Genomic DNA, 24850 nt, shown 5'->3' on the forward strand with positions numbered 1-24850 from the left:
CTGGGATATATTCATTTTAAATATTTCTGAATTCAATTTTCTATTTTTTTTTAGAATTTTTGTGTCAGTATTTATCTTGGTTTATAGCACTGTCATATAGATACATAATAAAAATCACATTTACAGTTTGAATATTTTTGTAACTACATTAAAAAGAAATAACAAAAAGTAATTCTGATTATATATTTTATACCAATGTTGTCTATATTTATAATTTATGCTCAATATAAACTATTAATGAAATATTTTGTTTTTTTGAATATGATATATATTTTATACTTATAGCACATCTTTTTTTAAAAAAAAAGAGTTATTTATTTTAGAGGTAGAGTTACAGACAAAGAGGGAAAGACAGAGAGAAAGGTCTTCCAACCACTGGGTCACTCCTCAAATGGCCTCAATGGTGGAGTTGACCTGACCTGAAGCCAGGAGCCAGGAGCTTCTTCCTGGTCTCTCACTCAGGTACAGGGTCTCAAGCACTTGGGTCATTTTCTGCTGCTTTCTCAGGTCATAGCAAAGCGCTGGATTGGAAGTGGAGCAGCCAGGACTTGAACCAGTGCCCATATGTGATGCTGGTGCCACTGGAGGAGGCTTAGCCCACTACACCACATGCCGGCCTCTTAGAGCACATCTTAATTTGGACAAGCCACATTAGAAGTTCACAATAAGTATATGTGGCTATTGGCTAGTGTATCATACAGTGGAGATGTATAGTCATTATGTTCTTGAATATCTATGTCTTATATTGTTCACGAGGATAATGTTCTCAAAAATTGGTTAGAAAGTACTTTCTCCTCTTATATTTCTCTGGAAGAATTTCTGTAAAATTGGTATCATTGACATTTGCGATCAGACAGTATGAAACGGGGACTTCATTCATTTAGCAGTGTGGATTTGTTTCTTCCGTGTTTTTTTTTATATTAATAGGAATCTTTCTTTTCTTTTTAGAAAGATTTATTTATTTATGTAAAAGTCAGAGTTGCACAGAGAAAGGAGAGGCAGAGAGAGAGAGAGATCTTCCATCTGCTGGTTCACTCCCCAATTGGCTGCAACAGCTGGAGTTGGGCTGATCTGAAGCCAGGAGCCAGGAGCCAGGAGCTTCCTCCAGGTCTCCCACGTGGGTGCAGGAGCCCAAGGATTTGGGCCATCTTCTACTGCTTTCCCAAGCCATAGCAGAGAGCTGGATCAGAAGTGGAGCAGCCGAGTCTCGAACCGGCACCCATATGGGATGCCAGTGCTTCAGGCCAGAGCATTAACCCACTGTGCCACAGCACCGATCCCTCCTCCATGTCTTTTTATGGATTGGTAGCTCATTTCTTTCTAACATAGAATAGTCCATTGTCTGAATGTACTACACATAAAGGACATCTTGGCTACTTCCTAGTTTTGTGTTGATAAACAAAGCTTCCATAAACATCTGTGCACAGGCCTTTGTGCAGACATCCCAGGAAGCATGACATATAAAACTGGCGGCTTACACGGTTAAGGTATGTTTAGTCCTTTTGTTACAACATTTTGTTTCAGACAAGTTTAAAATATTTTAAAGATTTATTTATTTATTTAAAGGAAGAATTACAGAGAGGTGGAGGGAGAGAGAGAGAGTGAGAGAAACTCTTCCATCCTCTGGTTCACTCCCCAAATGGCCACAATGGCCAGAGCAGGAGCCAGTACCTTCATCTGGGTCTCCCACATGGGTGCAGGGGCCCCAGCACTTGGGACATCTTCCGCTGCTGTCCCCGGTGCATTAACAAGGTGCTGGACTGGAAGTGGAGCAGGTGGGACCTGGACCCATATGGGATGCCAGCATCACAGGTAGCGGCTTTACCCACTACGCCACAGCACTGGCCTGAGAAAAGTTTAAAATCTACCAAACAAAAATTGTGAGGCCCTAATATGAAGAGTTCCCATACGCCCCTTCCCTCACTCCTCCAACCTTTCCCCTGCTGTTCAGGTCTCTGTTCAGATTGGAGGCGTCCTTTAAGCTCCCACATATAAGGAGAACATGCAGTGTTCATTTGGCTTACTTCGCTCACCAGGGTGTGCTCTCGTTCCAACCATTTTCCTGCAAATGATAGGATTTCATTCTTTGTTGTAGCTGAATAGTGTTGCATTGTGTGTGTGTGTGTGTGTGTGTGTAAATGTCTCTATCCATTTATCTGATGATGAATACCTTGGTTGAGTCCTTATTTTGGCTACTGTGAACAGTGCTTTTATAAACACGGGGAAGCAGGTATCTCTGTTACACGTTTGGGGGTATATATCCAGTAGTGGGATTGCTGGACCATGTGGCAGCTCCATTTTTTTTTTTTAAGAAATCTTTTGTTTTCCACAGCAGCTGCAGTAATGTACATTCCCACCAATAATATACAGGAGTTATTTCTCCACATACTCACCAACATTTGTTCTGTCAGGGGTGAGGTGAATTCACTGTGGTTTTGATTTGCATTTCCCTGATGGCTAGTGATGTTGAGCAATGTTGTTTTTTTTTTTTTTTTTTTTTTTGACAAGCAGAGTGGACAGTGAGAGAGACAGAGAGAAAGGTCTTCCTTTGCCTTTGGTTCACCCTCCAATGGCCACCACAGCCGGTGCGCTGCGGCCTGTGCACCGCGCTGATCCTTTGGCAGGAGCCAGGTACTTCTCCTGGTCTCCCATGGGGTGCAGGGCCCAAGCACTTGGGCCATCCTCCACTGCACTCCCTGGCCACAGCAGAGGGCTGGCCTGGAAGAGGGGCAACCGGGACAGAATCCGGCGCCCCGACCGGGACTAGAATCCCGTGTGTCGGCAACACAAGGCAGAGGATTAGCCTAGTGAGCCGCGGCACCGGCTTTTTTTTTTTTTTTTTTTTTTTTTTTTTTTTTTTTGACAGGCAGAGTGGACAGTGAGAGAGAGAGAGAGAGAGAGAGGCAATGTTTTTATCTATTTCTTGGCCATTTGCATTTCTTCTGTTGATAATTGTCTCTTCAGGTCCTCTGCCAATTTCTTTTTTTTTTTTTTTTTTTTTTTTTTTTTTTTTACAGGCAGAGTGGACAGTGAGAGAGAGAGACAGAGAGAAAGGTCTTCCTTTTGCCGTTGGTTCACCCTCCAATGGCCACCGCGGCCAGCGTGCTGCGGCCGACACACCGCGCTGATCCGATGGCAGGAGCCAGGTACTTCTCCTGGTCTCCCATGGGGTGCAGGGCCCAAGCACTTGAGCCATCCTCCACTGCACTCCCTGGCCACAGCAGAGAGCTCTGCCAATTTCTTAACTCTATTGATTGTTTTGTTGTTGAGTTTTTTCTTTGCTTGTCTTTTTTTTTTAAGATTTATTTATTTACTTGAAAGGCATAATGACAGAGAGAGTGAGAGACAGAGTGAGATCTTTTCATCTTCTGCTTCAGTCCCCAAATGTCCACAATGACCAAGGGTGGGCCAGACTGAAGCCAAGAGCCAAGAGCTAGGAACTTCATCCAGGCTTCCCATGTGGGTGACAGGGGCCCAAGGACGTGGGCCATCTTCTGCTGCTTTCCTACGTGCAAGAACAGAGAGATGTACTAGAAGTGGAGCAGCCGGGACTGGAACCCATGCTCACATGAGACGTCGACGTCACAGTCAATGGCTTTGCCTAGTGTGCTGCAGTGATGGCCCCTGTGGTTGAGGTTCTTGAGCTGCTCATATAGTCTGGATATTAATCGTATAGTGTTGTAAAAGACTGCCAAACTGGTTCACAAGTGGCTGTGCGACTTTGCATTCCCATGAGCAATGCTTAAGCGTTTCTAGCACTCCACATCCTGGTCGGCATTCTGGACTTCGGCCATTCTGATAGATAGGGCGGTATCTCATTGTTGCTTTGATTCGCATGTCCCTGAAAATGCATTATGTGGAGCCTGTTTAATCTTCTACATATTGTCTTTGTTGAGATGTCTGTTAATTTCTTGGACTCATTTTTTAACTTTTTTTTAAGTTACTGAGTTTTAAATAGTTCTTTGTATATTTCAGAAAACAGTCCTTTCAATAAATGGTTTGTCTTTTCAATCTCTTGACAGTGTCTTTTGCAGGCTAGCAATTTTAAATTTTAATGAATTCTAGATGATCAATTTTTTCATAGATGCTGCCTTTGGGATATTTAAAAAGCTACTGTAAAACCCAAGGTCATTGAGATTTTCTCCTGTGATGTCTTGTGGGATTTTTCTCGTTTTCATTTTATATAAAGTCTGTGATCTATTTAAGTTAAATTTTTTGTGAAGAGTGTGAGGTCAATGTCTAGATTTTTCTGTGGATGTTACGCACCACTTGTTGATGAGATCATCTGTTGTTTCACCCTTGCCTCTTTGTTAAAAGTCAGTTGCCCATTTTTGTACAGACTTACTTCTGGGCTATCTGTTCTTTCAGCCTATTTATCTATTCTTTCATCAGCACTAGAAGGTTTTATAATAAGCCTTGATGTCGAGTAGCATCAGTCTTCCAATTTTGTTCATTTCTGTCACATTTCTGCTGGTTGTTTTGAATCTTTTGCTTCTCCCTGTATACTTCAGGATCGGTTTGTTGATCTCCACACAGTCACTTGCTGGGATTCTGAGTGGGATTGCATTGGAGATGAAGTTCGGAAGAAAGAAAGGCTTGATAATATTGTCTTCCTGACCTTCCCTTATTCCTGATTTTAGTGGGAACGCGTCTAGCGTCTCACTATTAAGTAAATTGTTAGCTATAGTTTTTTGCAGGTATTCTTTATCAATTCCAAGTCTTTCCTTTCTATTTCTTGTTTTTTTTTTTTTGATAGTTTTCCTCATGAATGGATGCTTAATTTTGTCAGTTTTTTTTTCTTTTTCTTCTACTTTTTTTTTTTTTTTTTTTTTTTTTTTTTTTTTTTTTTTTTAGAGAGAGAGAGAGACAGAAAGAAAGGGCGTCCTTCTTTTGGTTCACTCCCCAAATGGCCACTACAGCCAGCGCTGCGCCGATCTGAAGCCAGGAGCCAGGAGCTTCCTCCTGGTCTTCCATGTGGGTGCAGGGGTCCAAGCACTTGGGCCATCCTCCACTGCCCTCCCGAGCCACAGCAGAGAGCTGGACTGGAAGAGGAGCAACTGGGACTAGAATCTAGCGCCCACATGGGATGCCGGTGCCACAGGTGGAGGATTAACTAAGTGAGCCATGGCACTGGCATCCCAGTTTTTTTCTGTCTATTGGTATAATCATGAGATTTTTTTTCTTCTTCAGCTTGTTGATGCTATGAATTACATCAACTGATTTTCAAATTTTTGCCAAGGGGTACATGCCTGTGGTGAATTCCAACTGGTCAGGGTGCAAAATTATTTTATAAATTGTTGGGGTTTTTTATGAAGATGTTTGCATGTGTGTTCGAATAAGATATTGAGTTGTAAGTGTCTTGTAATATTTATTTTTTATCTTGCTTCGTAGAATGAGTTGGGAAGTGTTCCCTCTGCTTCTATCTACTATCTTCTGAAAGACATTGTAGCACTCTTTCTTTGTTAAATGTGTGATCAAATTCACTAAGGACCATCCAGGCCTGACGATTACTGTTTTGAAAATGTTACTGCTGATTCAATTCTTTAATAGTTAGAGGCCTATTCAGAGAGTCTGTTTCTTCTTACCTGAGTTTTGGCAAATTGCATCTCTAAGGAATTTGTTTATTTTATCTGGGCTATTAAATGTGTTAGCATAGAGTTTTTCAGAGTGTTCCTTTATTTTCCTTTTGATGTCCATGGAATCTGTACTGATGCATGCCCATTTTACTTGGATGTTAAAGTTATGTGTTCTCTCTGTTCTCGGCCTGTCTAGAAGGTTATCTGATGTTACTGATTTTTAAGAGTCATTATTTTGCTTTCACTGATTTTCTCTGCTGACTTACTGTTCTCAATTTCATTGATGTCTACTATCATTTTTATTATTTATTTTGATCTGCTTACTTGGGAGTTAACTTGCTCTTCTTTGTTTTCCTAAAGTAGAAACCTACAGGATTGATTTTAGATCTTTATTCTTTCCTAGTCTTTATAACATTGACCTATAAATTTCCCTCCATCCACTGTGTTTGTTGCAGTCTACAAATTTTGATGTTTCCATTTTTATTATTTAAAATAGTGTGCAATTTCTCTTGGAATTTATTCTTTGACCCGTGTGTTATTTTGAAGTCTGTTGTTTATTCTCCAAACAGTTCGGGCTTTTCCAGTTACCTTTTTGGTTTTGATTTCTGATTTAGTTTCACAATAGTCTGAAAGCAGACGTGGTGTAATTTCCATTCGTATAATTGGTGGTTTGCTATGAGCTGGGTGTGGTGTGTCTAGCAATGTTCCACGTGAGCCTGAGAAACATGACTATTCTGCTGCTGTTTGATGAAGTAGTCTATAGCTGTCCCTTATAACCAGTTGACTGATGGTCTTGTTGAGGTCATCTCTAGTGATTTTCTGCCTGCAGAACCTGTCCACGTAGGAGAGAAGAGCGTGGAAGGCCCTGGCTGCAGTAGTGCACTCGTCTATTTCTGCTTGTGCTTCTACCAGTCTCTCCCCACCGAGTGGTTAGGCACACACACATTAAGGATTGCTACGTCTCCTTGGAGAACAGACCCCTTGTCACCATGCAATGTCCTTTTTTATTTATTTATTTATTTATTCATGACAGGCAGAGTGGACAGTGAGAGAGAGAGACAGACAGAAAGGTCTTCCTTTTGCCGTTGGTTCACCCTCCAATGGCCGCCGTGGCCAGTGTGCTGCGGCCGGTGCACCGTGCTGATCCGAGGCCAGGAGCCAGGTGCTTCTCCTGGTCTCCCATGGGGTGCAGGGCCCAAGCACGTGGGCCATCCTCCACTGCACTCCCTGGCCACAGCAGAGAGCTGGCCTGGAAGAGGGGCAACCGGGACAGAATCCGGCGCCCCAACCGGGACTAGAACCCGGTGTGCCAGCACCGCAAGGCGGAGGATTAGCCTAGTGAGCCGCGGCGCCGGCCCGCAATGTCCTTTATCCCTGATAACTTCCCTTGCTTTGAAGTCAGCATTGTCTGAAATTAATGCAACTTCTCCCCCTTTCTTTTCGTGACTGTGAGCATGATACGTCTTTGTCCACTCATTTACTTTCCATTCTATGTGTTTTTATGTGTAAAGTAGGTTTCCTGTAGACAACATTTCTAGTCTCATCCCGCCAGTCTTTGTCGTTTAATGCATGGATGTAGGCCGTTGGCACCCACAGTGGTTCTTGATGTAGTTACTGTTTTCTATTTTGTTGCCTTTGTTCTCCTTGCCTATTTTTGTCTCCCACTGGTCCGTGCTTTTTCTGTCCTTAGTGATCTCCAGCTGAGCATTTTATATGGTTCTATTTTCCCTTCTTTATCAACGTATCGACTATAACTCTTTGTTGTTAACTTTTTAAAGTGGTTGCCTAGGAGATTCCAATTTACATTTTCAACTAATATGGGTCCACTTTCTTATATTTTTTAAAAGATTTATTTATTCACCTGAAAGTAGAGTTACAGAGAGAGAGGAGAGACAGAGAGAGAGAGAGAAAGAGAGATTGATCTTCTATCTGCTGGTGCACTCCCCAAAAGGCTGCAATGACCAGGATCTGGCCAGGCCAAAGCCAGGAGCCAAGAGCTTCTTCGGGGTTTCCCAGGTTGGTGCAGGGGCCCAAGGCCTTGGACCATCCTCTGTTGCTTTCCAGGTGCATTAGCAGGGAGCTTGATTGGAAGTGGAGCAGCCAGGATTAGAATTGGTGCCCGTATGCGATGCTGACACTGCAGGCCATGACTTAAGCCACTGCACCACAGTGCTGTCCCCTTCAGGTCCACAGCCAAATGATACTACACCACTGCACAAGTAGTGCTGGCATGATGTAATAATAACATGATCCTAATTTCCCCTTCCTGTCTATTATCATTATTGTCATGGATCTCAACTTATACACATTTAAATAGAAATGCATAAGCATAATTTAATGCATTTTTATTAGTTTTTAATAAAATACTATATTTTAGGATTATCAAGAATAAGAAAAACAAAAGTTTGCATTTTTCCTTTCACTGTTTTTCTCTATGATACTCTCTTTATGTGTGTCTGAGTTTCTGACACATACACTTTCCCTTCTCTCTTCTGTTAACATTTCTTGCAATTCATGTTAATAAATTCTTTCAATTTTGTTATGGTTGTTGCCTGAGTAAGTCTGTTTCTTTTTTGCTTTTGAAGTATAATTTTTCAGGGTACAGAATTATAAGTGTGTTTGATTGTATGTGTTTTGTTGTTTCTCAACACTCTGGATATTTCATTCTGCTCTCTTCTTGCTCTATTGGTTTCTGAAGTGAAGCTAGGTACAATTCTTATTTTTGCTCTAAATACAGCTAAGATGTTTCTTTGGACTTTTATTTTTTCAGAATTTGTCCTTTAACTTTGATTTTCTGTAATTTGAGCATAATATACTTAAGTATTGGATTTTTCTTTTTTTTTTCTTTAAGATTTATTTATTTATTTCAGAGGCAGAGTTACAGACAGAGAGAGAGAGATCTTCCATTGGCTGGTTCATTCCCCAAATTGCCACAATGGCCAGGAGTGGGCCAGGCCAAAGCCAGGAGCCAGGAACTTCTTCCAGGTCTCCCACATGGGTGCAGGGGCTCAAGCAGTTGGGCCATCTTCTGCTGCTTTCCCAGGCCACAGAAGAGAGCTGGATTGGAAGTGGAGCAGCCGGGACTCAAACCAGCGTCCATGTGGGATGCCGGCACTGCAGGCAGAGACTTAACCTACTATACCACAGCACTGGTCCCTGTTATTTTTTGTTTTGTTTTGTTTTGAGCATTCATCCTGTTGTCTTCTAAACTTCCTGAATCTGTAGCTTTGTATAAAACATCAATTTGGGGGAAATTGTCAGTCACTGTTATTTCACACATTTCTTCAGAAACTTTCTCTCCTTTGTTATTTTCATGTGTGTACGCAAAGTTCTGCAGTTGCCTCATGACTCTTGAATATTCCGCTCTGTTTCCCTTTCTTCAGTTTGTTTTGTTGACCTCTCAGTCTTGGAAGTTTCTACTGAAGTTTCTCAGGCTCAGAGGGTGTTTTCTCAGCCGCAGGCAATCCACTAATAGATTAACAGGAAAGCACGCTTCGTTTCTCTTAGTGGTATGATTCCCGGCATTCCACTTTGATTCATTCTAGCGTTTCCATCTGTCTGTACACAATGCCCATCTTCTTCCACGCTGTCTACCTGATCCGTTTGAACCTTATTGTTTAAAATATTACTATTATTATTATGTATTTGAGAGGCAAAGAAATGGGGGGGGAGGGAGGGGGGAGAAAGGGAGGGAGGGAGGGAGGAAGAGAGAGAGAGATCATCTATTGGTTCACTCCCCAAAGGTCTGGACAGCCGGCAGTTTGAACTCAATCCATGTCCCATGTGGTTGGCAGGAATCCATTTATTTGGGCCATCACCACTACCCCTCCAACACCAGGATAGCAGGAGGCTGCAATCAGGAGCTAAAGCCAGCATCAAACCCAAGCAACCCAATGTGGAATGCGGGCACCTGCGCCCCTAGGTTAAATGTCTGCTCCTATTCACAGCTGTTTACCATCTCTGTCTGTTCTATCAGTACCTTTTGGCCTTTTAGTGCGCCTTAATTTCTTCTGGAGAGTACTGGGTAAAGGACGTCTAGAAACGGTCCTGCAGCCATGTGGTGGGCGAGGCAGCAGCTCTCCCAGGTCTGTCTGTCAGCAGCCTGTCCCCCAGGCTGTGACCGTCACAGGTGCTCTGGCTCTGACCCCCACCCACTCTAGGACAGGACGGCCAGACTGGCATGGACTTGGCTGTTTCCCTTCCCCTAGCTAGTTAGGCTCTGAGCAAATCCCCATGGGTTGGGCTGTGGTCCAATAGTTTCTACTGAGGACAGACTTGCTAAAGAGGGCCAGAGCGCTCGGGGGGATTCCGGGGGGCCCCTTTCTCCCCGGGGACTGCGGGTTTCTACACTAGCAGCCGTGAAAGCAGACCAACCTCAGGGCGGAGCTGCCGCAGTGTGGAGGCCCTCTCTGCCCTGGTGCCCTGTGCTTGGCAGTCTCAGAGCTGTCCTCACGGTTTCTCCTGCGGTGCAGGAGTACAGTGCAGACTCCCTCGCCCCAGTCACAGTCCCACGGAGTGCCTGCTTGTGCTTTCTGCTCCAGTCGGTTGTGCGTTTCTGCGTCTGGGTGCAGCGGCTTGCCCTGGGCTGTCACCTCTCGGATGGGTCTGAGGAGTGTGGCTGACTTTCCACCGTGTGCAGCTTCCTGCGGCTTGCCAGCTCCTCCTGGGTGGCACCAGAAGCCGAAGCCCTCTCCTTTTTTCTCCTTCTTGGACCTGTGCTGCTGCATGCTTAGCAGTTGTACCTTCTTTTCGCAGAGACAGCTTTGATTGCATTGATTCTCTCTATTGGTTTTCTGTTTTCAGCTGGATTGATTTCTGCTTTTATCTGTATTATTTGCTTTCTTTTCTTTGCCTTGCCCTTAACTTGCTCCATCCTCCTTTGCTGTCTTCCAGGTCCTTAGGGTTGGAGCTTTGATCGTTGATTTGAAAGCTTCCCTATTTTCTGGTAAAAGAAAAAAACATTCAAAGCTTCAAATTCCTCTGTAAAGATTACTTTAATTGTATCCCACAAATTTTGACATCAATAATATTGTGCTTTCATTCTATTCAACTCAAAAATATTTTCCAATATCACCCTTGATACTTAATGCTATTTAGAAATGTGTTGCTTTATTTTCAAGTATTTGGAGATTCTTTCCATTTATCTTCCTGCTGTTGATTGCTAGTTAAATTCTTTTGTGCTGAGAGAACACACTTTAAATGATGTTGGTACTTAGACACTTATCAAGGATGGTCGTCAGGTCTACGATATTATCTACTTTAGAGAACTTTCCATGTGCAATTGGAAAGGAAATTGATTCTGTTGTTGGGTGGGTACGGATTGGTTTGTCATTATCATTTAAGTCAAGTTTGTTGATAGCGTGGTTCAGGAATTCTCTGTCTTACTGATTTTTTGGTCTAATTGTTGCATCAATTATTGAGAGAGAAGCATTAAGTTCTCTAACTAGAGTTGCAAATTTGCCTGTTTCTCCCTTTCAATTATGTCCATCTGCGTTTCAGATACTGTGAGGCTCTTTTCTGAGACTGGGAACATTTCTAACTGGTATGTCTTAGTGGTGGAGTGAACCTTTTATAAGTATGCAGTGTTGGTCAAAATGCTGAAAAGTTCTCCAATTTTTAGGTTGCTTGTAAAATAAAATCAAGTATGAGGGCCCTTCAAGAAATTCACCCTCTCAGTCATGTAAAAAATAAAACAGTTTCTGAAACAAATTTGTTCTGAGGTCAATACACACAAAGACTCATGGAAAATGGAATCTTTTGGTACAAAAAACAAGTTTGAAATCCATGTACATGAGTGGCCCTCAAAAAGTTCATGGAAAACACATAATTCTGAAGAAATGGTGCTTGAATTTCAAACTGCTTTGCACCAAATCAACTTATAGTGTAATTCTTTCTCCTTGAACTCTTTGAAATACTCTTAGCATTGTTGACTCCCAACTTAATTTGTTTCAGAAAGTATTTATTTTAATATATGATTTAGTGAATGCAGTTATTGATTAGAAAAGCTGAATTTTTTTAGAGTGGCCAAAATTTTAGTTTACTGATATATTTAGAGTATACGAATCTTTATTTTATTTTTTTAAAGATTTATTTATTTGTTTGAAATGCAGAGTTACAGACACAAAGAGGCAGAGAGAAAGTGAGAGTGAGAGTGAGAGAGAGAAAGAGAGAGGTCATCCATCTGCTAGTTCACTCTCAGAAGGCTGCAACGGCTGGAGCTGGTCCAATCCGAAGCCAGGAGCCAGGAACTTTTTCCAGGTCTCCCACATAGGTGCAGGGGCCCAAGGACTTGGGCCTTCTTCTACTGCTTTCCCAGGCTATCGCAGAGAGCTGGATCAGAAGTAGAGTAGCCAAGATTCAAACTGGTGTCCATATGGGCTGCTGGCACTGCAGGCAGTGGCTTTACCCGCTAGGCCACAGCACCAGCCCCCGAATCTTTATTTTAATACCTATAAATATCATAATTAAAGCTTAAGAAATAGACATAGGATATATCCATTAAATTTTCATCATACTCCTATGTGTCCCACATCACCTTGTCCATGTATTGTACCAGAATGTTCTGTTTGCCTGTTTCTTTCCCTTCATTTGCCTATACCTGGGTCAAAAACACCGTCTCAAACTCTGGTGCCCAGAGCAGTAGCTGATTCTCAGAAGGTGCGCCATGCAGCGTGACTACACAAACTCGGAAAGCGTAGCTCAGGTTCTCTGCCCTCTGCAGCTGTGTTTGGCTTTCAGCACTGAGGGTTCTTACGGGAGTTCCTTGAGTGTCACGTTCCAGTGGACCTACCATGCCAGTGTGCTCTTGTTTCACCATGGAAAGGAACCCCTCGGGTCCTGGACCAACTTAGAAAGCCTCAGGTTGCATCTGACTCCTTAAAGAGGAGCAAAATAGTGACTTGGATACCTCCTAAGGTGGAGGACCTCCTGTCAGTTAGAAGCAGCCAAATGATGATGATTGTATCACAAAGTTCATTGAGGATGAGTTTAAGCTGGGCCAACAGATGTTCAAAATTCACAGCAAGAAGGAATGATCATTAGACATTTTAATTTCACGTCCTGTGGACACTTGTCATTCCTTTGAAAAAAATAATCAGCATTTTCTGACTTGCTTTGGTTGACTCTCGGTTCCCAGGAAGCCAGCGAGGCAGCACTGAATTTCAGAATGCGGTCTCTCCTTGAGCGTCAGACCGGACCAGGTGACCTGTAGAGCACCTGTTAAGAAGTGAGGTGGCATCCGAGTCACAGCACACAGTATGCTGCTGAACAGATTCGCTTCCGTGTGTGTCCACCACCGCTAAGGAAGGATAGCTTAATCTGCTGCAGCAAACTGGTAGAATAAGCTCTTTTCTTTCACAGTGACAATTCGTGATCTCGCTTTCCCTTCTATGAATCCCATTTGCAATGCGTTCCTGTGCTTTTTCAGCAATGTGCTTCTTAGTACCTCAACAGATGTGATGCGACGATAAATCACACTGGATTGGAGTATTTCCTTAGTAGCCAAGCAATGTCCTCACTGGCGAGATAAGTGTACTTGTCTCTAATCGTCCTTTACTACATTGCAGTCTGAATGGAAAAAAAAAAGAACATATTTCTATTTGCAAATAGAAACCATCAATGAGACCGTGTATGTTGAGAATAGAATAGCTAACTCAGGAAGCCCAAAGCAGCTCACTGCGGTATAGGACCAACTTCCTTGATGCCTTCTGACTGGAGATGCATTTGACATTTGTAAGTGATAGGACCGTCCTATGTGTCTTTCACACACTGATGGACCCCCTAAAATCCTATGAGTCTAGCGTAATTGGAAAACAATTGCTTACAACAATTTTAAAAATGCTTTGTAAAAAAATTTTATTTACTTTTATTTTATTTGAACGGTGGAGAGAAAGACACAGAAAGAGATCTTCCATCCACTGCTTCCCTCCCCAAATGCCCACAACTGCTGGAGGTGGGACAGGCTGAAGCCAGGAGACGGGAACTCATTGGAGTCTCCCACACAGGTGGCAAGGACCCAGGAACTTGGATCAGCACCTGTTGCCTCCCAGGGTACGCTGAGCAGGAAAATCTGGAATCAGAAGCAGAGGCAGCTTGAGCCCAGGTACTGTGATATGGGATGCAGGCACCAGCAGCGTCTTCATCGCTGGGCCACTTGCCTGCCCAGAGAAAGAACTCTAAAACACGCAGGTCAGAGGTCAGTATCATAGATGGGGTGCAGGGATCAACAGAATGTGAGATGGCTGTAAATATCTGAAGCCAGTTGTGTTTTCTTCTTTGAATTTTTAAACCAAAAGATGCATGATGTATAATACCGACGTTGGGAAATATTTAGAAAGTTAATGGAATTGTGTCTATTAGGTCCTTTTTTTCATGGACGTCTCAGTTTAAAAAGAGATCTTAATTTTGTGCACAATCCTATCCTGCCTTGGTAGACTGGACATCACAATATTGGAATATACACAGTGCCTGCGGTGACTCTTCCTCATCACCACCAGAGAATCAGGCAGGCTGCCCACAGCTTACCTTGGCCGAGGAGGGGAAGTGCGCCACCGGCCACTCAGCCTCCCCAAACCCCGGGGACAATCAGACGTGGTGGGGAGTCCAGTCGAAGCAGGATCTCACTTTATTGTAAAAGGGAGGTGTTTAGAAAGCTACCGTACAGAGCAGTTGCAGGCAAGGGGTGGGGTGATGTGATGCAAAAGGGTCTTAGCCAATCCTATTATAACACCTCGATGATCCTTAGGCAAAAGTGCCCTGGGGCTGGGTCGTTTACCGCCTGGGATTTGAAACTTAGGTTTTCAAACTGGAGGCAGGCTTAGGAAGTTCCTCTAGGCCTTTCCGGATTCAGCCTCCCCCACAAGGGCCCAATTATAGTACAATGAAGTGCTGTATCATTTACCTAGTAATCAGCTTTTATGAGACTTGTAGTGCTATAAACCTATAAGAAAAATGCTTGTAAGCTGGCATCGTAGCACAACAGGTTAAGCTGCCTCTTTAAACACCAGCATTCCATGTTGGAGGGCTGGTCTCAATCCCAGCTGCTCCATTTCTGATCTAGCTTGCTCCTGGTGTGCCTGGGAAAGCAGTAGGGGATGGCCCAGGTGCCTGAGCCCCTGCTGCCCATGTGAGGGACCCATGAGGAGTTCCTGGCTCTTGGTGCTGGCCTGGCCCAGCCCTCGCCGTTGCTGCTGGCCGTTGCTGCCATTTGAGGAGTAAACCAGAAGATACTCTTTGTCTCTTCCTCTCTCTCACTGTCACTCTGCCTTTCAAATAAATACATCTTTTTTGATGCAGAAAAAAGAAGAGATTTTAGAAAATAACGCATGAAGAATTCTGTGTAAAATGTTCAGGCATGTCAGGCATCGTTCCCTGCAGGGAATACTTCATTCTTCTTTATAGGGATAAATGAAGATATCAGGCTGACTTTTCAAAAAGTAGTCAAAGATATTTTTCTAAATTCATTAACAATAGTCCAATATTGAGTGTTTGCTCTATGCCAGGCCAACCATGCCTATGAGGGACTTCTTATAGCAATTTTAAAAATTAAAAAAATAAAATGACAACCTCAAATCTCAGATTTAGCTTCACTTGTTTCTTCAACAATAAGATCAACAGCTAGCAGACGGAAGAACCGGTTTTGCATCTCGCAATCCCTGAGCAATCCAGTGTGTTTCATGGAGGCCTCTGCACCTACAGGGATCTCCTGTGCACCCACAGGAAACCAGGAGCCCACATTTATGCTGGCACATTTACTAATATTGGAATCTTCTTCTGGTTTATGAGCAGATTTGTAATGGATTTTTTTTTAGAAAGTCTTAACATTATCCCCAACTATCTCCTATTAAGTTGTTATGTCTCGTATGTGAGATCCATGTGTAGCAGACTTCTCACCCATGCATCATTAACCATAAATGTGACAACAGATTTATAGATGGTTTAGTGAAGGAAATAGGACTTCGGGATCCTTACTTTAGGAGCCCAAATGGCTCTGGGCGACCATTAGTCCCCGACACCTACCACAGCCTAACCTTCCGGGTCATGACTGCCCTGCCTATTTTGTGTCCAACCTTACTAGACAACTGCGAGGATTCTTCCCACAACTTACTGCCTTACATGCACCGTTGCTTCTTATGGTTTTATTTATAGTCGCATAACATCCTGCAGTCATTCCAGTTAAGTAGCATCTATAAAAAATAAGTTGTGCTGAATTGCTTCAATAAACCTTAGCTACCTTGCAGGAGAGAGAACTTGTGGCTTCATAGGTTGATCAAATTAATGACTTAAAAAATCATTTGAATATGTGTGACATTTAGAGACAGTCCATTCTGAAATCTGACTAGTAATGATCTGAAGGCCACGTCAGGGTTCTGTACCTCGGGTCAGACTTGAGGCTCAAACTGTAGGTGACTTAATTTGTACCTCACTGCTTTTATGTCTTTACATGTTACTTCAGTGATATTTTGGTTTGGGGGTTTTGTTTATTTGTTTGTTTATGTTTTTAGTGCCTGGTTGAACCTAAAGTAAAATCAACATCCAAGCAAACATCAGAGGTACTGAAAGAGAACAAAAATAAGTACATTTATTCTAGTAGAAAGAAGACAGACACACGATAATAAATGACAAAGCAAAGGTACAATGCAGAGTTTCACTCTAACAGAATAATCTGTAGCCATCTATGACTATCGAGCACTTGAAATGGGGGTAATTTAAATTACAATGTGAAAAGACGTAAAATACACGCTGGGTTTGAAGACTTGGTGTGAAAGAAAAATATCTATTAATAAATAAAACTATTTTTACATTGATTATATTTTGAAATGAAAGTATTTTGGATACTTTTGTTGAACATGTTGAACACTTTTCAATGTAGCTACCAGAAAGCACTGCAGCAAATCCGTGGCTCACATATTTCTCTTGAATAATGCTGATGTAAAGGAAAAGAGATTCATTTTTCAATTTTCATGACCAAAGAAAGCTTAGCAGAGGAAAACCAGAAAAAGGTGCTGAATAAGATTATTGTGATCTGGGAAGGGAAACTCAACCCAGAGGCCGCCATGCTGCCTTGGAGAAACGGCCAAGTGGACTTCGATATGTGGCCCCTTGTGGTGGCCTGGAGTTCAGAGCTCACCCAACATCTTGGTGAGGGACTAAAGGGTAAGAGACAGAGCCCTGCAAGATCAAGGCTGGGAGACTTGAGGAGTGTGTACTCAACATTGTAGGACATAATTTACACACAGTGACAGCATGTTCTTGTCCATGAAACTCCACGGTCCCCAGACCTGACACGGTTGTCCAGGGAACAGTCTAGACTATAAAGCATTCTCCCATCAGCTCTGGGCTGGCCCACATAACTAGCTGCACCAGTACCAGTACAGCGAAGGTATTCAGGGATATTTCCTGCTTCTTTTGTGCTTCTGAGGTCCTGTCTCCTGCAGGATGTGAACAGACTCCCGGATGTGGCTGCTCCTCCAGTCTGGGTCCAGAACAAGAGACAGATGGAGCAGACCCCGCCAACCCAGCCTGCCGAGCCGGAGCCCAGGCACAGGCTGTGAGCAGAAGAGGCGTGTGTGAGGGCTGCTGGCTGTGCAGCACTATTCCCATAAAGGCTGACTCCTGCACATACGCGGTGTGCTTCTCTTCCTTCCAGCTCTGTGAGAAAGACACAAAAACGGGGAAAACAAGGCACAGAGAGCAAGAACCCAGGGCCCACAACACAGGAGTGGGACTCCTGAGATTCACTCCATGTGTAGACTCCATTGGCCCCTAAAGAACATTTATTCCTATTTTATACCTAATACGCATGGAGCGTGTAGTACTGACTGCTGAATATTTAGAACCAGCATATTGGCTTTGTTCTGTTGATTGTAGATTCTTGTCGACCGAAGGATGAGTTTCTTTGAAAGTTGGATCCCTGCGTGTTTTCAGAGCAGTATCTAGCCTAGGGTGTAACATGATGCGGGCTCACAGCAAAGTTGCAGGTGGACGTATCGGCCTGTTATCATGTGTTCACCTCTCGTGTAACAGAAATCATTAGCACCAAACCACGTGATGCTCTCCTTCACGCCAGGTTCTTGGCTGAGTTTCCTGGTTGATGGTTTGTACTCTCTCAGTGCAAAAAATACATTGTAATTTTTAATTGCTACACAATAATCCTACATATTTATTGAGTACAAAGAGACATTTCAATACAAATACACAATGCAGAATGATCAGATCAGGATATTGTTTTTGTTTAAGGAAGAGCAAAAATATATAGGTGTGGGGCCAGTGCTGTGGTACAGCGGGTAAAGCAGCCACCCGCAGTACCAGCAGCATCCCATATGTCTGGTTGGAGTCCTGGCTGCTCCACTTCCCATCCAGCTCTCTGCTATGGCCCGGGAAAGCAGTAGAAGATGACCCAAGTCCTTGGGCCCCTGCACCCGAGTGGGAGACCCAGAAGAAGCTCCTGGCTCCTGGCTTTTGATCAGTGCAGCTCTGGCAGTTGCAGCCATTTGGGGAGTAAACCAGCAGATGAGAGACCTCTCTCTCTCTCTCTCTCTCTCTCGGCCTCTGCCTCTCTGTAACTCTGCCCTTCAAATTGGGGCACAGGAATAGAGAGATATATCTTTGAGAAAACAGATGAAAAACTCCTTGTTTAAAAATTCCAAGTAAAGTAGTAAATAATGCAATGAAAAACATTTTTCTAGATTTGCCACAATGCTTTCCTATAGATTCTGTCTCTAAAACATGAAAGCCTTCGACACAAAAAATTATTTTAATATATTAGTGCATTTGCTTCCTTCTCTCATAATGTTATGGAATTCAAAAATATGCAAACATTGGGGCTTGTTTTATGCCATAGTAGGTAAAGCCACCACCTGAAACACCCACATCCCATATGAGAGCCGGTTTTGGGCCTCAACAGCTCTACTTCTGATGCAGCTCCCTGCTAATGGCCTGGGAAGCAGCAGAAGATGGCCCAAGTGTTTGGGCCCCTGCTCCCCCCATGAGAGACCCGGATGAAGCTCCTGCCCCTGGCTTGGGCCCCGCACTGGATGTTACCATCATTGGGGGAGTGAACCAGAGCATGGAAGATTCTCTTTCTTTCTCTGTGTGTTTCTTACTCTGTAACTATGATGTTCCAAATAAGTAAATAAATCCTCAAAAATAAAATGTGAAAAAATTGAAGAAAGGGGTTAGAAATCTGTAGAATCAGAAATTAGAAGAAAGGGGTTAGAAATCAGAAATTAGGGTAAAACTGCTTTCAAATAATTTTTTTTCTTCATTTTTTAAAAACCACAGTCACCTTCGCCAGTATTGTCTATTTCTTCAATTACTGTTGAGTGTCCTACACTTCAGCATAAGTGCTTGGTAGGACTGGTCTACCAGCTGCAAACACCCTGTTCAACTGGCAGCGACTTCTTTCCTCCTTTGTGTTGTTGGACTGGGAGCTCCTGATAGAATGCTTGCTTGTGGATGTGCTTCCATTTAGTCCTTTAAATGTCACATCTGTCCTCCACGCTGAGTTCACTGCTGACCTCAGAGAGCAGGAGGTGCTTGCATTACTGCACATCAGACAGCCTGTCTTGTTCAGCACCTGTTAAGACACAAATGAGGGAGCCAGATTGAAAAAACAGGAGTGACTGAGAGAGAAATCAGTATTTCTTTGGATCATTGAATCTCGAGGCTAAAATGAACATCAAAGACCATTTGTTCAACCATTTTGGCTAATAATATGTGACTTTTCTTAATGGATTCTCATGATATCCTGAGCAGCTTTTGGGATTCAAAAGTACAAAATCTGAATCAGTTGCACAAAATGGAGGTTGTGCATTATCGAGGTTGCATTAGCACTGCTGTGTAAGCTAATTTTATTTAAGGCCAGCCAACTAAAGAGTATATACGACCAGGGCCGGCGCCACAGCTCACTAGGCTAATCCTCTGCCTGTGGCGCCGGCACACTGGGTTCTAGTCCCAGTCGGGGCGCCAGATTCTGTCCCGGTTGCCCCTCTTCCAGGCCAGCTCTCTGCTGTGGCCCGGGAAGGCAGTGGAGGATGGCCCAAGTGCTTGGGCCCTGCACCCCATGGGAGACCAGGAGGGGGGCACCTGGCTCCTGGCTTCAGATCAGCGTGGTGCGCCGGCTGCAGTGGCCATTGGAGGGTGAACCAATGGAAGAGGAATACCTTTCTCTCTGTCTCTCTCTCTCACTGTCCACTCCACCTGTCAAAAAAAAAAAAAAAAAGAGTATATGCGACCAGAAAAGACAACTTCATTCTCTTAATCAGAGCCACAGCAGACATCAATGGTCAGCTGCAGAATTTTCCCACTTTTCACTTAAGAATCCTTCTTGAAACACATTTTCCACTCTCCTACAGTATCTCTGACAGCTTTTCTCCAAAATGGAGAGTGACGAGTTGCTGGGCATTTGAGCTCTTCCCCTCCTGTCTGCATCCCCACTAACCCTGCCGGGGATCAGGTTGCTCTGTGGGCTTCTGGACCCAGCCCTCACTCCTCATCCTGGATCTGCACTTCCAGAGAACAAGAATCAAGTCAGGGCAGCACAGAAGCCAGCGCAAGATCTTATCATCAGCTTTCTTGCTCATTCCACACTGTATTAACCAGTGTCTGCTTATTCTGAAAATTGGGAGGGAAGCAGAAAGAAATGGACGAAGAATAGGCAGATAATTGATCAAACAATATGATTTCTACAGGAGAAAGACACCCTCTCCTTCTCCTTTGCTTTGTTTCCTATTTATTTCAGGTGTAGGCTTCATTGTATTAGCTTTGGAGTAGTGGTGCTTGGAGGCGGGGAGGGGTGGTGGGTTTGGCTGTTTCTGTACCTTCTGACACTGTTCATGTCTCCTGGCATCTACTTGCACGTTAGGAGGTGCTGAGCAAGATGGGGGAGAGATGGCCTGAGGAGAAAAACAGGCAAGTGGAGGAGACAGCAGCAGGTGCTGAATTTGTTCCTCAGCCTCAAAGACCTTAACCCTTTGGTAACTTGTAGAGAAGAAAATAAAGGCTGTGGCACTCCCAGCACATACAATTTCAAAGTAGAAATGAGGGGTCTTGCGGAAGCTGTGAGGTGGAAGGAGAGACATGACACAGAAAATATCTCTCTCTTGCATTGCTGTTCCATTGTGCGTGAGACATGCCAAAAGATGACTGTGAAACTCCACGTAGATTTGCTCTGTCCCCCTAAGATCCCAGGCTTTCCTAAAACAACAGTTTTTCAGAGTAGACTTTCTCTCATAGCTTGAAGACATCTTAGAATGCGTCCAAAGCAATTTCACCACGTTTTGGGTAAGGAGGCCAATTCTTTCCAATTAAACAGTTTATCTCCAGGTGGAGGGCAGGTTGGAGGCTGACCTTCCTCACCTGGACGCCTCCTCCACACCCTAGAACGCATAGCACAATGTGTGTGATTCTCTACCCAGTTTTCCTAAGGGTGGTTCACAGCTACAGCTGTTCTAAAGTTATGAGAGAGAAGCGGGTACCTAGCAGTGAATGGGTACTCCACGGCCTTGGTAGAGACGGCCTCCGTAGCACCTGCCATTGTCTGAGGTCCCCAAACCAAACTCTTCAGCAGTTGACTCCCAAGTTGTCTGGGACCCGTCTGTCACGGGGAAGCCACGGTGAGTTTAGGAGAGTCCTCCAATTACAGAGGACCCTATGGCTCTGTGCTACGAGAAGGCTTAAACGGTGGAGCAGGTTCTGTCCTCTGTGACCTCGAGCTATGGTTGATATTATATAACAAGAAGTGGATAATGCATTCAAGGGAAATCACCTTCGCTCCACCTTGACACAGAAGCATAAATCTCATTCGTGTTGGAGTTCTCAGTAATAATGGCCTTACCATAAAATGTCTCCGAAATAGCTCACCACTGGAAGAGCTGGCTAATAAAAGCACTTCATGTGCTTATTAGAGAGAGAGGAGAGAGAGAGGAGAGAGAAGTGCCACAAAATGAAACAATCACCTGCAAATAATTGTCAGGAACTTACTTCGGTAAAGGCGTCAGCTTTTTCTGCCTGTGGGTATTCACAAAGGTATAGGGAGGCAGCAGCCACTCCCACTTAGATCCCGGTGACCACACTCAAGGAGTAATCCAGAATCAACAACAATTAAAAACACCAGGAAAGCACTCAGAGAAAGGAAGCAGGATTCTGCAGTGGCCAGGACCGTGTGCTGATTCCGATTTATCGCTTGTAACAGATGACTGCTGTTTTTGTGCGTAGTGTGTCCACGGCTGCTCCTCTGCGGACGGAGAACACAGCCGCGGTCGCGGAGGCGAGATGTCCACGGCTGATCCTCCGCGGACTGAGCACACAGCCGCGGTCGCGGAGGTGAGAAGCTTGCCGCTTTGATACCTGCACAAAAGTGCATGTTGATTTAATCCATATGTAAGCATGCATTTTAACCCAATGGCACTGTGTATTGGGAGAGGGGCTCATGTTTTCCAGGAGATTTGCCCCTAGGGCTTGATGAAGTCCTAGGACCCTTCAGGATGAAGTGCCGAGTCACTTGGTAGAGTGGCTCTGAGCTGTCAGCAGTGAGACAGTGAAATCAAGGCCAGGAAGCAAGGTTACAAAACCACATCCCAATTCTGGGCGGAAGGCCGCCGGTCACCACCTTGCCTGACTCAACAGCAAAGCCTGGGGAATCTGGCCAGTGCTCACCTGGCCAGCCTACTTTGGAGTGAGGAGTGAGCACGGAACAGAGAAATTTCCGGGCATTGTTCTTTGCTTTCCTGGAAAAAAGGTCAAAGGTCACTGGATACTCCCCCCCCCCCCACACTCTTTTCTTCTTCCTGCCTGGAATGTGGATGCAATATAATGCAATTGAATCGCTATGTTCCTAAAGTTGTGTTTATGAAATGCGTGACGTTTGTGTACCTTAAAAGGTTTCTGGAAGGGAAAAAAAAAGAATTCATGGAAAATGGAAGTAGAAAGAAAATTTATTTGGGTACAAACATTATTGAAATTCATGCATAAAAGGGAAAAAAGATTTATTTATTTTAGTTGAAAGTCAGAGAGAGGGAGAGATCTTCTATCCCCTGATTCACTCACCAAATGGCAGCAATGGCTGGGGCTGGGCCAGGCGGAAGCCAGGAGCCCGGAAGTCTATCTGGGTCTCTCATGTGGGTGGTAGAGGCCATCTTCCATTGCCTCCCCTGGGGTATTACTGCGAAGCTGGATTGCAAGTGGGACAGGCAACACTAGAACCAGTGCTCATAGGGGATGCCGTCACACCAAGTTGCAGCTTAACCTGCCGTGCACAATGCTGGCCTCAGAAAGCATTCTTTTTCTTTTCCTTTTCAAGATCTATATTTATTTGAAAGGCAGAGTTACAGAGAGAGAAGGAGAGATCTTCCACCTGCTGGTTCACTCCCCAGATGACCACAACAGCCAGGACTGGGTCAGGCTGAAGCCAGGAGCCAGGTGCTTCTTCTGGGGCCCCCCAACATGGCTGCAGGGGCCCAAGCACTTGGGCCATCCCCTGCTGCTTTCCTAGGAACATTTGCAGGGAGCTGGATCTGAAGTGGAGCGGCCGGGACTCGAAATGGCACCCACATGGAATGCTGACACTGCAGGCTGTGGCTTTAACCTGCTGAGCCACAGCACCCCACCCCCATAGTGTTCTTAAAACAGTGTATGAAACTGTGTATTCTGAAAATAACTATGCATGGGTTTCAATTTTTTTGCAATAAACATCTTTCATTTCCATTTTCCATAAGCTTTCTAAGTACCCTCCTATTGTCTCTGAAGGGAAGAATATGATGACAAAAGGCAATAGTCTAAAGATGAAACAGCGAATAAGAGTTTAAGCAGCAGTCCCTAATTAGCATCACAGAACAGGTAAACTGAAGCTACCAACCATCTGCTTGAGGACTTTTTGTTAGCACAGAAAAATGTGTTCCAATTTGTTTACATCCCTGTCTTTGGCATCTACTGTTACATTCAGGTCATCAAAATAATAATTGACAAAGACAACTGAAATGAAGCCAGGAACCCAGAAACCAGAATGACGAGAGTCAAGGGTTGTTGGAGGGCCATTGCTGCCTTCATCTATTCCTCTAACAGCAGTGAAGGGAATTGCGCGAACATTTAGTGGTGGCTGAGTTGTGCAGGGTTCACGCTGCCTCCAGTGTCTGGGCAGGGAAAGACCTCCTCCTGTCTCTGACTGCTTTCTGTAGCTGCTTCCCCAGAGCCCTGGGAAGCCTGTAACAGCGGCAGAGCAGGGGAAGTGGGTAATCACACAGCTTTGCTTCACTTAGAGCCAAGAGGATCAATGATAACTCTTATTAGACTTGAAGAGCGGCTCTTCTGCTGGAAAGCTGGAGGCTTAGCCAGGAAGGAAATTATACAGAGACACATATAAAATATATCCTGGGGACAGCCATGCAGAGTGGGGTCAATGACAAACCTGTGGCCTCCGTAAAAATACCGGTGTGCAAGCCCTCCAGTCCCAGGACAAAGCAGCTTGAAGGAGGGACTGGCTCTCCACTAGGGACACAGACCCAGACCATTGTTGTACACTCAGGATAATCAAGCAAGATTGAAAGCATCTGTAATTTGTCCTACTCTGATAAAAGAAATGCTAAAGTCCTGCCTTTTAAAGTTGCAAATCCCTAAGTTTAAAATACCCTTCATTTTCCATCCCCACCCAAACCACGGAGTCACTCTGTTTTGTCGTTGAGGCATCTTCCTTTCAAAGCATCTTCTTCAAAACCCTTGGAGAAGGAGGGGGAGAGAGAGAGGGAAGATCTTAGCAATGCTGGTGGAAGCCTACAGGGAGCCAGGGAAGGCAATAAAAGCCTTAATGAGCAGGTGTCACGCAGTGCAGAAGGTGCATACATGGGCCTAGGTTGGGTGGGGAGGGGAGGAGGTACTGTGGAGAGAGTGGGTCCGGTGGGGCTGGAGGTGCATGCATTGTGGGTTTGCGGGGTAGAGAGGCGTGGGTAATACAGAATGCAGGACACACGAGGGCGCTGAGTGGCACAGGACACTGCATAGCACCACATTGGGACGTCTGGATATGATCCGGTTGCCTGGGGAAAGAGTCATTGCTTGAGCAGCAAGGAGTGTGTGTGTCTGTGTGTGTGTGTGTGTGTGTGTGTGAGAGAGAGAGAGAGAGAGAGAGAGAGAGGGAGAAACAACGAGGAAGCATCAAAACAGATGTTGGCATTTCCCATGGTGTCTGGGGAGCAAAGATTTGCGATCCTTCCAGTGAGGGGAACCCAAGGGGCTCGCTCTAAATTCCACCCCTACCCCCCACACACACTTTGCAGAGGACC

At 44.4% G+C, this 24850-nt stretch overlaps 1 long non-coding RNA gene across 3 annotated transcripts; it reads right to left on the reverse strand.

Moving 5' to 3' along the window:
- Positions 1-18456: 18456 nt before the first annotated feature.
- Positions 18457-24090, reverse strand: LOC149127906 (uncharacterized). 3 transcript variants are annotated; one of them, XR_016229631.1, is made up of 4 exons: positions 23980-24090; positions 21558-21923; positions 19739-19775; positions 18457-19152 (listed from the first exon to the last, which is right to left on the reverse strand). It is a non-coding gene; the product is annotated as an uncharacterized LOC149127906 (long non-coding RNA). The 3 variants fall into 3 exon arrangements; XR_016229632.1 differs by lacking the exon at positions 23980-24090 and adding an exon at positions 22623-22834; XR_016229633.1 differs by lacking the exon at positions 19739-19775 and having other exon boundaries at positions 18458-19152; positions 23980-24089.
- Positions 24091-24850: the final 760 nt, after the last annotated feature.

The sequence above is a fragment of the Oryctolagus cuniculus genome, chromosome 2 (assembly GCF_051225735.1).
Source record: "Oryctolagus cuniculus isolate XC-2025 breed Fujian yellow rabbit chromosome 2, ASM5122573v1, whole genome shotgun sequence".
In the NCBI taxonomy this organism is placed as follows: Eukaryota; Metazoa; Chordata; class Mammalia; order Lagomorpha; family Leporidae; genus Oryctolagus; species Oryctolagus cuniculus.